We start from the raw sequence: 18,171 nt of genomic DNA on the forward strand, positions 1-18,171 counted from the left end.
CTTAAATTCCTTTGGGTTAGTTTCTTTTACATTTCTGAGAATTTATATAAGTGCTTAATTTCCTTTAAGCCAATTAAATATAGCTCATTAACAAATTAATTTTGATAAAACTGTCCATATTAAAGTCATATATCTACAATGTACACACAGACATACATACATCCATATAGATACAGACATCTCAGTTTTATTTTAAAACTTTTAGTCATGAATCAGGTATTACAATATAAAACTCACTAGTTTATAAATAATAGTTGGAATAAGTCAAGTTTACTCACTTGAGTTTAAAAAGTTCTCTTTTCTTATTCCCCCTGCCACCTTAGTCTCAGGAATTGGAGATAGTCTAAATAAGATAAGAGTTCTTGATAGTCCTGGTAGAATATTTACATTGCAAGGCAAAGGGAGAGAAATGCAAGTTCCTCCTAGAAGGACTTATTCCCTTAGGATCAGAATTCTGAAAAGAGAGCTTTGTTCTGGATCTCTCTAGCTTTCTTTCCTTCCCTGAAACCCTAGGCTTGGTCTTCCTCTCCCTGCCAACCTGGTTTCTTTGGGAGGTCACCAAAACCCTGAAGGGTGCTGGATCCTGCTAGGGGTGCCCTCTAGCCTGTAGTGCTTGCATCCTTCATTTGGGTTTCACCACTCTCCTGGGTGACAGTGGCTGTCTAGACTAAAATGTGCCAAAAAGGACCAAGCACTTGATATAAAGCCTATTATTAAGCCCAACTCATAAGGTCTGAGACCTGGGGGAGGAGGAGCTAGGCTCTGAAAAGTGCAGTCATGAATTCTGGAGTTCATGTGAAATACAGAAATGACTCCTTGGCTGAGCTGAGTGAGTGATGTTAAAAAATTCAGTGTTAGAAGCTTGCCCAAGATGGCAGAGTAGAAAGATTCTGAGCTCATCTCCTTTCAGGGACACACCAAAATTACAGCCATTTATAGAACAACTATTAATAAGAATGTCTGGAATCTACCAGAAAATATTTTCTACAACTAAAGATATAAAGAAGGAACCACATAAGACGGATAGGAGGGGTGGAGTTGTATAGTTAAGACCCATAGCCCTGGGTGGGTGACCCACAGATGGAAGAATAATTACAACTGCAGAGGTTCTCCCCAAGGAGAAAGGGGTCTGAGCCCCACAGCAGTCTCCCCACTCTAGGGGTCCCACACAGGAAAATGAGCACCCAGAATGTTAGGCTTTGAAGGCCAGCAGGGCTTACTTTTGGGAGAGCCAAGGGGTTGTGGGAAATAGAGACTCCACTCTTAAGGTATGCACACCAAATCTCACATGCTCCAGGACCCAGGGCAGAAGCAGTAACTTGAAAGGAGCCTGGGTCAGACCCACTTGCTGATGTTGAAGAGCCTCCTGAAGAGGCAGGAGGCAATTGGCACTCACCCTGGGGACACAGACACTGGTGGCAGCCATTTTGGGGAGTTCATTCTATCACCAGGATACTGGTGCTGGCAAGTGCCATTTTCAAATCCTCCCTCTAGCTTATTAGCCTCAGGATCCAGCCTCACCTCTGCCCACAAGCCTATAGGCACCAGTACTAGGAAGCCTCAGGCCAAGCAACTAGCTGGGGAGGGAACCAGCCCCACCAACCAGCAGGTTGACACTAAATCTGGGAATACTGGCCATACAACCACCTATCCCAGAACCCAGCTCTGCCCACCAGTGAGCCAGAACTAGCCCTGGGAGCACCCAGGGTTCTGCAGCCAACCACTTCATGACTTGGCCCAGCCAACCAGCAGCTGGCATCCTCTGAACAAGGTAGGGCCTAGCAACAAACCAAACTGGGGACCAGCCATGCCTACCAGATTGCCCACACTAGTCAGCCTGCCACAGCAGAAGAACCCACGCAGCACATATAGGGAGCAGCCCTAGAGCATATAGCTCTGGTGACCAGAGGGGAATGTGCTGCTGGGATGCATAGGCTGTCTCCTACAAAAGGCCACTTCTCCAAGGTTGGGAAATATAATCAACCTACCAGATACATAGAAATAAAATCAGCAAATTAGGCAAACTGAGGTGACAGAGAAACATGCTCCAAACAAAGGAAAAAGATAAAACCCTAGAAGAAGGCAATATACCTGAGAAAGCATTCAAAGTAATGATTGTAAAGATGATCAAAGAACTCAGGAGAAGAATGGATGAACAGAAGAAAATTTACAAGTGTTTAATAAAGAGATAATATAAAGAAGAACCAAACAGTGATGAAGAATACAATAACTAAATTGAAAAAAAAAAAAAAAACCCAAAATCTTTAACAGATATACGCACAAAAGAGATAAAGGAATCTAAACATAACAATGAAGATAGTCATTAAGTCACAAGGGAAGAGAACAAAAGAAAAAGAACAACAACCAAAAAAACCCCAAACAATTAACAAAATTGCAATGAGTACTTACCTATCAATAATTACTTTAAATGTAAATGGGTTAAATGCACAAATCAAAAAATATAGAGTGGCTGAATTGATACAAAAACAAAACTCATATATATGCTCCTACAAAGACTCACTTCAGATCTAAAAACAAACTGACTGAAAGTGCGGGGATGGAAAAAGGTATTCCATGCAAATAGAAATGAAAAAAAAAAAAGCCAAAGTAGCAAAACTTATATAAGACAAAATAGACTTTAAAACAAAAAGTAACAAAAGACAAAAAAGGACATTACATAATGATCAAGGTATCAATCTAAGAAAATATAACTATTGTAAATATGTATGCATCCAACACAGGAACACCTAAATACATAAAGTAAATATTAACAGACATAAAGAGAGAAATCGATAGTAACACAATAATAGTAGGGGACTTTTAACACCCCACTTACATCAATGGTCAGATCATCCAGACAGAAAACCAATAAAGAAACAATGGCCTTGAATGAAACATTAGACAAAAAGGACTTAATAAATATATATAGAACATTCCATCCAAAAGCAACAAAATAGTCATTCTTTTCATGTGCACATGGAATATTCTCTGGGACAGATCACACGCCAGGCCACAAAACAAGCCTTGATAAATTCAAGAAAATTGAAATCATTAAAAATTAAGAAAATTGAAATCATATCTCACATCTTTTCTGACTACAACATTGAGACTAGAGATCAACTACAAGAAAAAAAACTGCAAAAAGCACAAAGATATGGAGGCCAAACAATATGGTACTAAACAACAAATGGATTACTGAAGAAATCAAAGAAGAAATTAAAAAACAACTGGAGACAAATGAAAACAAACACAACGATCCAAAATCTGTGGGATGCAGCAAAAGCAGTTCTAAGAGGGAAGTTTATAGTGATACAAGCCTAATTAGTGAGTGGTTTTCCCTATGGAATTGTTGCAGGGTATGAGGACTCTGCCTCCACAACTCGCAAATTTCTTGGTTGCCTGAGAAAGTCGTAACTGACCAAGAGAATCCTTGTCCTTCTTTGGAGTCAAACTCTCATGTAATATCTTCACTTTTATCCTTACAAATTCTGTCAAGGTAGACAAATTGAGGAATGACATCAGGTCAGCTTCCTGCCTAGTCACCCAGGCAAAGCCTCCTTTGTACTCTAAGGTTGACCAAAGTAATTGCAGTTGTTTCTCTCTATGGGGGTAACTCCAGGGTCTCTCAACTGAGCAAAATTATACTAACATTTTTCAACTGGGGGTAACCTCAGTGTCTTTCACCTGAGTAACATATAGGTACCTCTTCTTGAACCTAAGTTCAAGGATAACCTACTCCTCATAGTGAAGAGTTTATCGACCTCTGAATAAACTCTGAATCTTCAACCAAAAACGGGAGATCCAGTATCAGGAGAGACTCACAAAGGAAGCTGATGGGCACAAGGGGCCCTGCTGGTACCAAGGCTCCAGATCTTTATAGGGTTCAGGTGAAGAAGAGAAGTCTGCTCTGGGTCCCTTCATACTCACCAAAACTGTTGACAAAAAACAAAACAACAAAAAGCAAACACACAACATTAAAGCTGTGAGTCGAGTTTATTCAGTGTCTTACTGAAAACTGTATATAGCCTGGGAGACAGCCTCTCAGATAGCTCTGAGAAACTATTTCAAGGAAGTAAGGGGAGGTCGGTAACTATGTGATTTTGGCAAAGGGAGAATGTGCAACCAAGCACACATCTTGGTAGAAGGTTGTTAGTTGTTGCTAGTCACAAGGAACAGATATCTTAGTTAATGGTTTCAGTGCTTTTCTAAGTATGGGAAGATGCAAGAATTGGGGTTCATTAAATTTTCTTTTGAAAACTTAACTATCTAAAGGTCTATTCTGCCAGTTTTCCCAGAGCACAGAGTGCCTCATTCCTGATCTCCAACCTGAATTCCTTTCAGGGTGTGTTGAAAGTCAGCAACTCCAGCGGCTAGTAACTTAATCCTTGTAGAACTGGTTGGTAAGTGACATTCTTTAGTTGGCAGTACAAATTATAAACATGGATTTTGAGGAAGACAGATTACTGAAGGAGTCCATTTCTCTGGATCAATTAAAAGTGGCTCCTCTTGGTATTTTCTAGGAATTCCAGACATGAAGAAATCTAATATGGGGAATTAGGTACTTCCAAAATAACTAGAAGGCCTGACAGATCAAAGGTCAAAGAAAATAATGGCAAGTTTTTAGGAAATCAGGACATTGTAAAAATGACTGAAATCATGGTTTCATTTTCCTGCATCCCTGAGGCAGCTGATTCACAGAAGACCCAGATACCTCTTGTGATATTGTAATTTTTAATAATACATATATATTTGTTCTTTGTCCCAGTTCCTGGCACAGAGCTCCTAAAACCTTTGGAATTTCCTAAGAGATAAGAATGTTAAAGATGTCTTTTGTTATTCATAACAAACTCCTTTCAACCAGACCTGAGTTTATGTTAATGAAGTGACTTTTGGAAAGCCTCTAAGCCAGAGGAACCAATCTCCTGGTTAGAGGGTTGGAACTTTAGCACCCCCAACCTCCCAGGAGGGGAAAGAGGCTGAAGATTGAGTTCAATCACCAATGGCCAATGATTTTGTCAATCAGGTCTAAGTAATGAAGACTCCATATGAGGCTACTGTTTCCCCATACCTTGCCCTGTGCATTTCTTCTCTCTGGCTCTTCCTAACTTACATTCTTTTATAATGAACCAGTAATCTGGTAAGTAAATAGAGGAATTTTCCAAGACAGTAGTGTTTTTCCTCTTTTACCTCTGGTATCTGCCAAAGCCCACACACCACCTTCTCCAGAGCAGTCAAGGCTTCTGCTTCAAGTATCTTCAAAATGTCACAGGATGTTTCTCATGGTAGAATCAAAGCTAGAAATCTTAGGGCAAGGGAGTCAAGAAAACACATCTGCTGCACTTCCTGTCCCTGAAAACCAGGAGAAAAAATAAGAGTTGGGACAAATGCTGGTTACAAAATAAGCATGCAAAACGTACATACACACACACACACACAAGGAAACAAAACCCCACAATATGTAGCACAGTAGACCAACTAAAAGACAGGTAGCCTCTCCTACAAGCTGATTCAGAGCCACAAGAGTATGTAGGGCTCCGAGAGCTGGGTTTAGTTTCCACTGAAACCTTGTCATCAACGTTGTACAGGATGCAATACCAGCAGGTGTCAGTGCCCTTAGGTCAAGCTTATTAATCTTGTGGTTTAAATAATCTTCACTTTTACTGATTTGGGGCTGCTGTATTCATCAATTAATGAGAGAAATGTTGTAATCATTTACTACGATGGTGTATTTATTGTTTTCTTGTAATTCTGTAAAATTTTTATATTTTTAAGTATATACAATTATAGAGTCACTATATCTTCCTGGTGAATGAATATTTCTTCAATATGTAGTGATTCTATTTACCTTTTTTTGCCCTGGAATCTACTTTATCTGAGATGAATATAGGCATACCAGTTTTCTTTGAATAGTATTTGTGTGGCATATATTTATTTCATCTCATCTATTTCAATCTTTCTATGTTATTCTTTTTTAGGTTGATGCCTTATACAATAAATAGCATTAGCTAGATTTTGTAGGATTTTTATTCAGTCTGAAAATTATTGTCTTTTACCTAGAAAGTTTGTACATTTGCCAGGAAGACCTATTTATTTGGATTTATTTCTGCCATATTATTTGTCTTATTTTTTTCTATATTCCTTTTTTCTCTCATTTCTTGAATTCTTTTGAATAAATTAAATATCTTTTGTTTTCATCTTAAAATATTCCTATACTAGTTTGGAAACTGCTTCTATTCTTTAGGTATTTACCTTTACATTTTAACATGCCAACTTAGTTTCTAGATTTAAACAGTATATTACCCCCTCCCAAATATTGCAATTAGATTGTACAGTTGTAACAATGACTGCCTTCATAAATTACATGCTATGTTGTTAGTACTTTAATTCTATCTCCTCTAATTAGCAAAACTTAGATATTACTATTGTTGTTGTTTACAGTTCACATTGGTTTAGAATTGTTCGCATGTTTTCTTTCTCTAATAAATGATCCGATAAATAGCACATCTCCTACTTGTTCAGACTATGAACTAATTAAAAGATAAGCAAGAAGGATTCATGCATATGGGGAAAAAAATGACTGATATTCAAGAACATGGCTTAAATCTGTGGCAAGAGAACTTCATATTACTGAGCAAGAGAAATTTACCCACAGGCAGTGTGAAAATGTGGGTCCCTCTCGATGCAGGAGTACTCCCCTAGAAACATGGGTGGAGGAGCAAAGTGGAACTTGTGCATCCTGCAAATAGGCATCTGATCACAGTCTACAGCACTCGTGCTTTTGTTATATGTTAAGTACCTCATAATAACAAGTTTTGTAATCAGTATAAAATACTCTGTTCTGTCCATTTCTTAAGAATTTGAAGCATTTAAATGAAGATGAAAGTTTAACTCTACTTTCTAATCTTCAAAATATATACTATTTCAATTCTATATTTAGCTCAGGGAAATTTTCTTCTATATTGTTTAATTATTGCCTTTCTTCCATCTGTTCCCCCCTTTTTTTCTGGGACACATATTATTGGTATATTAATTTTCCTGTATCTCTTTTGTAGGCATCTTATTTTCCCCATGAGATTTATAATTCTTTGATCTTTCCTTTTGTATTTTATGAGTTAATTTTTCAGACCACTAATTCAAGTTTCAACAATGATTTTCTTCAACTAAAATTCTCTGACAATATTTTTTTAATTGTTTTTTAAAAATTTCTAGGAAGAACAGGGTATCTTATCAAAGGGTTAGTACAGGAGCACATAACACTGTGGTATTTAAAATATATAGCAACATATACACACAACTGTATATAAAATAAATAACTAGTAAGGACCTACTATATAGCACAGGGAACTCTACTCAATACTCTGTAATGGCCTGTATGGAAAAAGAATCTAAAAAAAAAGAGTGGATATATGTATACGTATATAACTGATTCACTTTGCTGTATACCTGAAACTAACACAACATTATAAATCAACTATACTCCAATAAAATATTTTTTTAAAAACCAATAAAATATATAGCAAACAGCATTGAGAAGTGTTTTCAGCTAATTCTAAGGGTTCAAGATCAGAGTTCCATTCCTTGAGGAACTGAAATACTAGGCAAGTTAATGAGCTTGTGCAAGGGATATATGATAAGACACCAGTAATCAAAGCTGGAGTAAAAGCAAGGAGAGCATAGTGAAAATTTGGCAGACATCCTGTCATTAATATAGGGGCCAAAGTTCAAAATTAGGTATTCAGAAAGCTAAACTTGTTGCTTTATCTAAAGGATGCTCCATAAATGACTGCCCTGTATGGAGAATGAGATGATGACGAGCACCTAGAGATCCAGGTGTGGCAGGAGTCTGAGAATTAAACTGCCCCTGTCTGCTTCTAGAATAAAATTGTTTTCTAAGACCCACAAACTAATGGATTTAGGGTTCGGAGAGCAGGTCAGCAAAGGTGGCCCCTTATTTATGTGGATCAGGCCCACTGATTGTTTGCAAGTCAGGGGATGGAATATCATCCATATTAATAGTGGAGATAATCCTCACGCAACAATTCCAGAGTCTGCACATGCTATTTACACGAAGTACTGAAATAGAGTATACCGTTTCTAGGGATGTCTGGGATAACATATTGGGTCAAGGTTGGACAAAGGGAGCAAAATGAGCATGGGAAACAAAGTATAGTTCACAGAATTTACAATGCTGCAACTGCTATTCAATGTGATGGGAGGAAATAAACCACCCCGTGGTAGGAACAGAGGATGAATCTGTCCAGAGCAAGAGAGAAATGGCCTGTGTGGGAAAAGGTTGGTTGGAGAAGCATTTGACAAATGTCATCAGTATTAACAGAAAGGTCAAGGAGAATGAGAGTAGAGAGGAAAAACTGAGAACAATTGGAAAAATAATCAATATCTAGATTTTTAGAAGAATTCTGAAGTCATGAATACCAAGGCTAGCCATCATGTTTTTGCTGAGAGAATCAGCAAGAGAAAACAGAAGGTCAGTGTACTGATGGAGTGAAGATGATGTTTTCTCATCCATCTGACAACAAATATATGCTTCATGTGTTGTGATCTGTGGCTGTCTCTGGAGCTTTGATCACTTATGAATGTTATTTCATCATATGCATGATCTGTGGGGGGGAAATCCTATATAAATGATTGGGATTACTTCAACATGCACCTCACAGCTGTATGCAGTTTGTAAATAATTGAACAAGATTTTCTTGCCACTGCCAACCTCCCAGGTGAGTTAGATATAGGACACATTAAAATAAAGTTAGATCAATGTAGTTCCATCTGGGCTTGTTATCATGTGAAGGCCATCTTGTAATGAAGAATACTCAAGGCTGACATCTGAAACAATAGTTCCTCAGGTTGATGAGTTCAGTAATGAATCACTCCGTGATTTCCTTCCAAGATTGATTAAAACAGCACTTGAGTTCCAGAAAACACTGAAGTGCTTGTAAATGAAGCAAACAGATGTCTGGTGAAAAACAAGGCAGGGCATGCTCATACAGGGGTCAGTGTCTTTATGGTGAAACAAAATCCCCTCAGCAAACTCATATGACAGTATTTCTTTCATATTGAATAATTCTGATTTTGTGAGAGAGGCTTCTCTCCAAGCGGGTTGATTGTAACCTCTATCTAATGTAACTGGACCAATATTAAGAATCTGTTTATTATTTATATCTTCACGAATAGAGTCTGCAAGGGTATATATCTCACTTAATCATGCATTCACTCAAGAATTACTGAAAAAGCACCTAATGTGTGAAAATGTTAGTTTCAGATGGTAAAATAAAACTGAATTAGATCTAGCCTTGACCAAGAGGAGCACACTAACAGAAAGATAATTAATATCCATTACTCACCAGAATATGCTATATTGTAATATAGTCCATAAGAGAAGTATAAAGTATTATAAAAGTTCTGTTTTGTTTTTAAGCTGAAGAGAGATTGGAATAGGCTACTTTGAGGATGGGCTATATGAACAAGACAAAAAAAAAGCTAAGATCTACTTATGTAAGAATATACAGTATAAGGAGAAAACCCAGTGATCAAAGGAATGGAGAAATGAATAATAGTAGAATTGTAAACTTGAAGGGACCACAAGGGGACATTTGATTCAGGAGATATGTAAAATATCTTGATTCAAAATAATTTCTATTAACTTTTGTAATATTTGATTACTAATTATGGTATATTGCCTTATTTGTATATAAGTGTATGTCTTTGTGGGCCCTTAAGGACAGGAATCATGTATATATTTACATTCCCACAGAAAGTGCTTAGTATGTAGTTGGCCAGCAAAAATACTTGTCAGGTCAAAACAAATATATGGAAGAGTATGGTCTTAGAAATGGTGGGTGGACCACCTCCTCTGGTTACTTTTTGTTCCCTTTTCACTTTGTAATAATAAGATATGATTTCTGCATCTCTTCATTCTCCTTAGCTTCTTTTATCATTTTATTACAGTCCTTAAAATGCACATCTCATTACTTTCTTCAATTTTCATGTGACATGACATCATTTCCTTCATGTCCCTCATTAGATTATTTAACATGCTCATCTCATTACACCTTTCCCATCTTGCATCCCATTACACACCTTAAACATGCATATCTCATTACACAGTTCTTACATATCTCATTACACGATTCCATTTTTGTATCTCATTGTCATTTCATTTCTGCATCTTATTACATTAAAACCTAGTTCCCATTATATCTTACATATTTGGAAAATGTATATAGTCTCCCTTCCTTCTTTTATGCATCTAATTATATGGCCTCTCCTTTATGTGACCAGCTCATTACACTTTTCCTTTCACCCATCTCATTTCAGATCTGAAGGATGCCCATCTTACAGGACACTTCTGGAGACGGCTCATTACACCATCTCACGTGTTCACTTCATAACAGCTTTTTAACATATATGTCTTATTACACAGAACTCTTCATGAATCTCATTAAAATCTTGGAAGGTATGCATCTCACTATCCTCTTCTGTCTTATGCATCCTGTCACCACATCACAACTACATATCTCATTAAAATATTTATTTTTATTATTTTAATATGTCCCTTTTTTAATAAACTTTCTATTTACTAATATTTCAGTACTTCATTACATTTTTTATTTCAATGTATAATGAGAATGACCACATATCTTTCAAAAAAGGGGTTTTCTTAAATACTATTTCATATGTCTTTAAATTATTATATTATTACATGGATGCTTCTCAAACTGGTGCCCTGGGGATGTTAACACATATGCAGTAAAAATAAGTTCAAATACCTTTGGGTTAATAATAATTTTATAAGTTTACATAGGTTAACAAAAATTAATTAAGTAAAAAACTTTCTTGGGACTTCCCTGGTGGCGCAGTGGTTAAGAATCCGCCTGCCAATGCAGGGGACACGGGTTCGAGCCCTGGCCTGGGAAGATCCCACATGCCGCGGAGCAACTAAGCCCGTGAGCCACAATTACTGAGCCTGCGCGTCTGGAGCCTGTGCTCCGCAACAAGAGAGGCCACGATAGTGAGAGGCCCGCGCACTGCGATGAAGAGTGGCCCCCACTTGCCACAACTGGAGAAAGCCCTCGCACAGAAACGAAGACCCAACACAGCCATAAATAAATAAATAAATAAAATTTAAAAGAGATAAGCAAAACATTCTCTCTATAAATTTGATCTTTAAAAATAATAAATAAAAAATTAAAAAATAAAAAACTTTCTTATTTCAGGATTTCTTGGAGCTTTTTATATGCTCTTGAGAGCTACACATATTCAGAAAAAGGTCTGGCTTGTAGCATTTCTCAAAGGGATCAGCCATGCATTTTAGTCATAGAACATATATTATCTGCTCCCAAAACTTGTGTCCCATAGAGCACAATTTAAGAAAGTCTGCAGTGTAGTATTTTATATATTCACATCTATATGCAGTTCTTTATTTACCACTACTTATTTTACTTGCAATCCTGCATAGCTTTCTGGAATTAATGAGTGATTCATTGAGTAATACTTCATCACAGTGGTTCCTAAACTCTGGCAAGTAGCAGCGTCACCTGAAGAACTTGGTGAAAATACAAAGACCTTAGCTCCATCCTATTTCAGCAAGCCTGGCCTTTGTGTGTTTTATTAGCTTTCCAGGTGACTCTGATACACACTGAAGTTGGGGAACTACTGCTTTATTGAATGCTTACTGTATCATGTTCTATGTGAGAATACATAATGACATACAAAGACATGGGCCCTAATCATGAAATTATAACAATGCAATGATCATGGCTGCTTTCTTTCTCCTTAGCTACCAGAAAAAGACATGCAGGTACTTTTTCCCAGTGAGTTGGCCTGCTTATCTAACTGCTACCAGGACACTGAAGCTATTTGCTTAGCAGTTGGAGCACAAGCTTTGACATCAGACAGACCTCAGTTTGAATCTCCTTTCTACCAACATCTGATGATTTTGGCGACGGACACTACATCTTCAGGCATCAATTTCCTCAACTGTAAAATTGGGTAATGATATTTTCTCATATCATTATTGTTAGGAATAAATGAGCTTAGTACAAAGAAAATTCTTATCACAATCACTTGCACAGAGTGGCTCCTCAAGATATAATAACTATTATTGGTAACTTTATTTTGACCCCCATATGCCACATTAAGTTGACTGCCTTTTGAAATTACTACTACTGTGTATCAACTGATCATCAGTTAACAGAAGGATTAAATGAAGACACATAATTTCCCCATGTGATCCTCAAGAAAGATTGTACCTAAAAACTACAAGTTTTCCTGTGTACTAGGGACTTTACAAACCTTAGCATATATGGTAGATTACCATCCTATTATAGGACAAAAATCCAGAAGTTACATGCTCATACATGCATAATAAATGGTGCGGTAGTGATCTAGACAATAGAAAACCTCAGTGCCTGTCTCTAAAGTTGAGTGATCTTTAGATAAGTTGTTTCACTTCTGACACTCCTAATTTCTTATCACCTGTGCAAATGACACTAATAATCCTTGTGACTAAAACATGTCATCATCACATAATATCATCCATGTGAAAATATATTATACAAAATATTTAATACAACCCTAAGAGGGGAATTTGTCATTATTTCTCAACATTTTTCATAAAAGTTGCTCCCATGAGAACCTCAGTTAATTACAAGTGTATTTGCAGATAGCAAATTTGCTCTCTTAATTATTCACACTGATTCTTTGAGAGGCTCAGGCACAGACCTAGAGATTCTGATTCACGAGATCTTGGATGAGGACAAGACAAAGATACTTTTTGTAAAAGCAACCCCTTTCTATCCCCAAGATGATGCAGGAAAGCTGATGAATCCTGGAGGAGTGGTTCTCAAAGTTGCCTGCATACTGCAATCAACTGAGGAGCTTTAAAAAATAGGATGCCTGGGTCCCACCAACAGAGATTCTAAATTAATTGATTCAAGGTGAGATCTGGAAGTCAGGATCTTACAAGGCCCATGGCTGATTCTAATGTGCAATAAAGCTGAAGAACCTCTGCCCTTTCAATTCAAAGGGCCTCTGGCTCTACGATCTGTTTTTCACTTGAAATAGGGAGTCAGTTTGATTTTTATACGCTGTCTTTCTATGGATCCCCAGCATGGTGGTCTCCTTTGGAACCATTCTTTCTTCCTAATTACTCTAGAGCTCTTTTAAAAATACTGTCACCAACCCCTGTCCTTTCTCAAAAGTACCTGGTCCTGTAATTAGGGAATTTCATGGTTGGAGTGAGGAACAACTTGCTTTCACTGGCCTCTCGGTTTCACTGGCCTCCCCAGCACATAGCATCCTGCTGACATCTAAAGCTCACTGAATAGATGGTTACTGACTAAACCCCGGCCGTGGATATTGCCCAGATCAGATTTTTAATTACGTATACTAATCAGAATTAGTATACGTACTAATTCTACAAGAATCAGAAGAAAAGTAAAACTATAGCTTATTTTCTTTACAAACCAATTCCAAACTTAAACTGAGAAAATGTTGTCTGCTAAGAGATGTATACACTTTTGGAAGGCATCTCCACACTCAGTTCCAAACATCACTTTAGGTTAATTCTAAAGGTGAAAAAATGTCCTCTCTTAATGTTATGATTATATTACATTCAATGAGGAAAGACATTGGCAGGCTCTAGAGTCTACCTGTTTGTAGAGAACTACCTTTATGCTTCTTTGTCTCTATATTTCTCTATATGATAGAACTACATTAATTCACTGGCCTTACATAATATATTGCTCCTCACAAATTATGAAGGATTGTTCCCCAATACTACAATCTTACCAAAATATCAAAAAATAAAACATAAGTAAATAGCCCAGATTAAATATGAGCAAGTAAAATTCTGATTAAAAATATTCAACAGTCTAAAACTCAATGAAAGCAAAAATAAGATTTTGTAAGAAATAAAAGGAAAACAAAAAATATTTGATAAAGAATAAAAAAAATCGAGAGGGCAGACAGCAGAAGCAAGAAGAATGACAATGCTGCAGCCTGTGGAACAAAAACCACATTCACAGAAAGATAGACAAGATGAAAAGGCAGAGGGCTATGTACCAGATGAAGGAACAAAATAAAACCCCAGAAAAACAACTAAATGAAGTGGAGATAGGCAACCTTCTAGAAAAAGAACTTAAAATGCTGAAAGTGAAGATGATCCAGGACCTCGGAAAAAGAATGGAGGCAAAGATCGAGAAGATGCAAGAAGGTTTAACAAAGACCTAGAAGAATTAAAGAACAAACAAACAGAGATGAACAATACAATAACTGAAATGAAAACTACACTAGAAGGAATCAATAGCAGAATAAGTGAGGCAAAAGAACGGATAAGTGACCTAGAAGACAAAATGGTGGAATTCACTGCTGCGGAACAGAATAAAGAAAAAAGAATGAAAAGGAATGAAGACAGCCTAAGAGACATCTGGGACAACATTAAACGCAACAACATTCGCATTATAGGGGTCCCAGAAGGAGAAGAGAGAGAGAAAGGACTAGAGAAAATATTTGAAGAGATTATAGTCGAAAATTCCCTAACATGGGAAAGGAAATAGCCACCCAAGTCCAGGAAGCGCAGCGAGTCCCATACAGGATAAACCCAAGGGGAAACATGCCGAGACACATAGTAATCAAATTGGCAAATATTAAAAACAAAGAAAAATTATTGAAAGCAGCAAGGAAAAAACAACAAATAACATACAAGGGAACTCCCATAAGGTTAACAGCTAATTTCTCAGCAGAAACTCTACAAGCCAGAAGGGAGTGCCATGATATAATTAAAGTGATGAAAGGAAAGAACATACAACCAAGATTACTCTACCTGGCAGGATCTAATTCAGAATTCATGGAGAAATCAAAAGCTTTACAGACAAGCAAAAGCTAAGAGAATTCAGCACCACCAATCCAGCTCTACAACAAATGCTAAAGAAACTTCTCTAAGTGGGAAACACAGGAGAAGAAAAGGACCTACAAAAACAAACCCAAAACAATTAAGAAAATGGTCATAGGAACATACATATCAATAATTACCTTAAAGGTGAATGGATTAAATGCTCCAATCAAAAGACACAGGCTTGCTGAATGGATACAAAAACAAGACAATATATATGCGGTCTACAAGAGACGCACTTTAGACCTAGGGATACATACAGACTGAAAGTGAGGGGATGGAAAAAGATATTCCATGCAAATGAAAATCAAAAGAAAGCTGGAGTAGCTATACTCATATCAGATAAAATAGACTTTAAAATAAAGAATGTTACAAGAGACAAGGAAGGACAATATGTAATGATCAAGGGATCAATCCAAGAAGAAGATATAACAAATATAAATATATATGCACCCAACATAGGACCACCTCAATACATAAGGCAACTGCTAACAGCTATAAAAGAGGAAATCGATAGTAACACAATAATAGTGGGGGACTTTAACACCTCACTCACACCAATGGACAGATCATCCAAAATGAAAATAAATAACGAAACAGAAGCTTTAAATGACACAATACACCAGATAGATTTAATTGATATTTATAGGACATTCCATCCAAAAGCAGATTACACGTTCTTCTCAAGTGCGCATGGAACATTCTCCAGGTTGGATCACATCTTCGGTCACAAATCAAGCCTCAGTAAATTTAAGAAAACTGAAATCATATCAAGCATCTTTTCTGACCAAAACGCTATGAAATTAGAAATGAATTATGGGGAAAAAACCCCGTAAAAAACACAAACACATGGAGGCTAAACAATATGTTACTAAATAACCAAGAGATCACTGAAGAAATCAAAGAGGAAATCAAAAAATACCTAGAGACAAATGACAATGAAAACACGATGAACCAAAACCTATGGGATCCAGCAAAAGCAGTTCTAAGAGGGAAATTTATGGCTATACAAGTCTACCTCAAGAAACAAGAAAAATCTCAAATAAACAATCTAACCTTACACCTAAAGGAACTAGAGAAAGAAGAACAAAAAAAACCCAAAGTTAGCAGAAGGAAAGAAATCATAAAGATCAGAGCAGAAATAAATGAAATAGAAACAAAGAAAACAATAGCAAAGATCAATAAAACTAAAAGCTGGTTCCTTGAGAAGATAAACAAAATTGATAAACCATTAGCCAGACTCATCAAGAAAAAGAGGGAGAGGACTCAAACCAATAAAATTAGAAATGAAAAAGGAGAAGTTACAACAGACACTGCAGAAATACAAAGCATCCTAAGAGACTACTACAAGCAACTCTATGCCAATAAAATGAACAACCTGGAAGAAATGGACAAATTCTTAGAAAGGTATAACCTTCCAAGACTGAACCAGGAAGAAACAGAAAATATGAACAGACCAATCACAAGTAATGAAATTGAAACTGTGATTAAAAATCTTCCAACAAACAAAAGTCCAGGACCAGATGGCTTCACAGGTGAATTCTATCAAACATTTAGAGAAGAGCTAACACCTATCCTTCTCAAACTCTTCCAAAAAATTGCAGAGGAAAGAACACTCCCAAACTCATTCTATGAGGCCACCATAACCCTGATACCAAAACCAGACAAAGATATTACAAAAAAAGATAATTACAGACCAATATCATTGATGAATATAGATGCAAAAATCCTCAACAAAATACTAGCAAACTGAATCCAACAACAAATTAAAAGGATCATACACCACGATCAAGTGGGATTTATCCCAGGGATGCAAGGATTCTTCAATATATGCAAATCAATCAATGTGATACACCATTTTAACAAATTGAAGAATAAAAACCATATGATCATCTCAGTAGATGCAGAAAAAGCTTTTGACAAAATTCAACACCCATTTATGATAAAAACTCTCCATAAAGTGGGCATAGAGGGAACCTACCTCAACATAATAAAGGTGATATACAACAAACCCACAGCAAACATCATTCTCAATGGTGAAAAATTGAAAGCATTTCCTCTAAGATCAGGAACAAGACAAGGATGTCCACTCTCACCACTATTATTCAACATAGTTTTGGAAGTCCTAGCCATGGTAATCAGAGAGGAAAAAGAAATAAAAGGAATACCAATTGGAAAAGAAGAAGTAAAACTGTCACTGTTTGCAGATGACATGATACTATACATAGAGAATCCTAAAAATGCCACCAGAAAACTACTAGAGCTGATCAATGAATTTGGTAAAGTTGCTGGATACAAAATTAATGCACAGAAATCTCTTGCATTCCTATACACTAATGATGAAAAATCTGAAAGAGAAATTAAGGAAACACTCCCATTTACCATTGCAACAAAAAGAATAAAATACTTAGGAATAAACCTACCTAGGGAGACAAAAGACCTGTATGCAGAAAACTATAAGACACTGATGAAATATATTAAAGATGATACCAACAGATGGAGAGATATACCATGTTTTTGGATTGGAAGAATCAATATTGTGAAAATGACTATACTACCCAAAGCAATCTACAGATTCAATGCAATCCCTATCAAATTACCAATGGCATTTTTTACGGAACTAGAACAAGTCATCTTAAAATTTTTATGGAGACACAAAAGACCCCGAATAGCCAAAGCAGTCTTGAGGGAAAAAACGGAGCGGGAGGAATCAGACTCCCTGACTTCAGACTATACTACAAAGCTACAGTAATCAAGACAATATGGTACTGGCAAAAAAAACCAGAAACATAGATTAATGGAACAAGATAGAAAGCCCAGATGTACAATGGAGAAAAGACAGTCTCTTCCATAAGTGGTGCTGGGAAAACTGGACAGTTACATGTAAAAGAATGAAATTAGAACACTCCCTAACACCATACACAAAAATAAACTCAAAATGGATTCGAGACCTAAATGTAAGACCAGACACTATAAAACTCCTAGAGGAAAACATAGGAAGAACACTCTTTGACATAAATCACAGCAAGATCTTTTTTGATCCACCTCCTAGAGTAATGGAAATAAAAACAAAAATAAACAAATGGGACCTAATGAAACTTCAAAGCTCTTGCACAGCAAAGGAAACCATAAATAAGATGAAAAGACAACCGTCAGAACTGGAGAAAATATTTGCAAACGAATCAACAGACCAAGGATTAATCTCCAAAATATATAAACAGCTCATTCAGGTCAATATTAAAGAAACAAACAACCCAATCCAA

At 36.6% G+C, this 18,171-nt stretch overlaps 1 long non-coding RNA gene across 1 annotated transcript in view; it reads left to right on the forward strand.

The window, feature by feature from the left end:
* Positions 1-10,982: 10,982 nt before the first annotated feature.
* LOC309625150 overlaps positions 10,983-18,171 on the forward strand; it is a 250,479-nt gene continuing 243,290 nt past the window's right edge. Inside the window, exon 1 of the long non-coding RNA XR_014242357.1 lies at positions 10,983-11,054. This is a non-coding gene — a long non-coding RNA (uncharacterized lncRNA). The remainder of the gene's footprint in view (positions 11,055-18,171) is intronic.

The sequence above is a fragment of the Balaenoptera borealis genome (genome assembly GCF_965194805.1).
Source record: "Balaenoptera borealis genome assembly, chromosome: 3".
Classification (NCBI taxonomy): domain Eukaryota; kingdom Metazoa; phylum Chordata; class Mammalia; order Artiodactyla; family Balaenopteridae; genus Balaenoptera; species Balaenoptera borealis.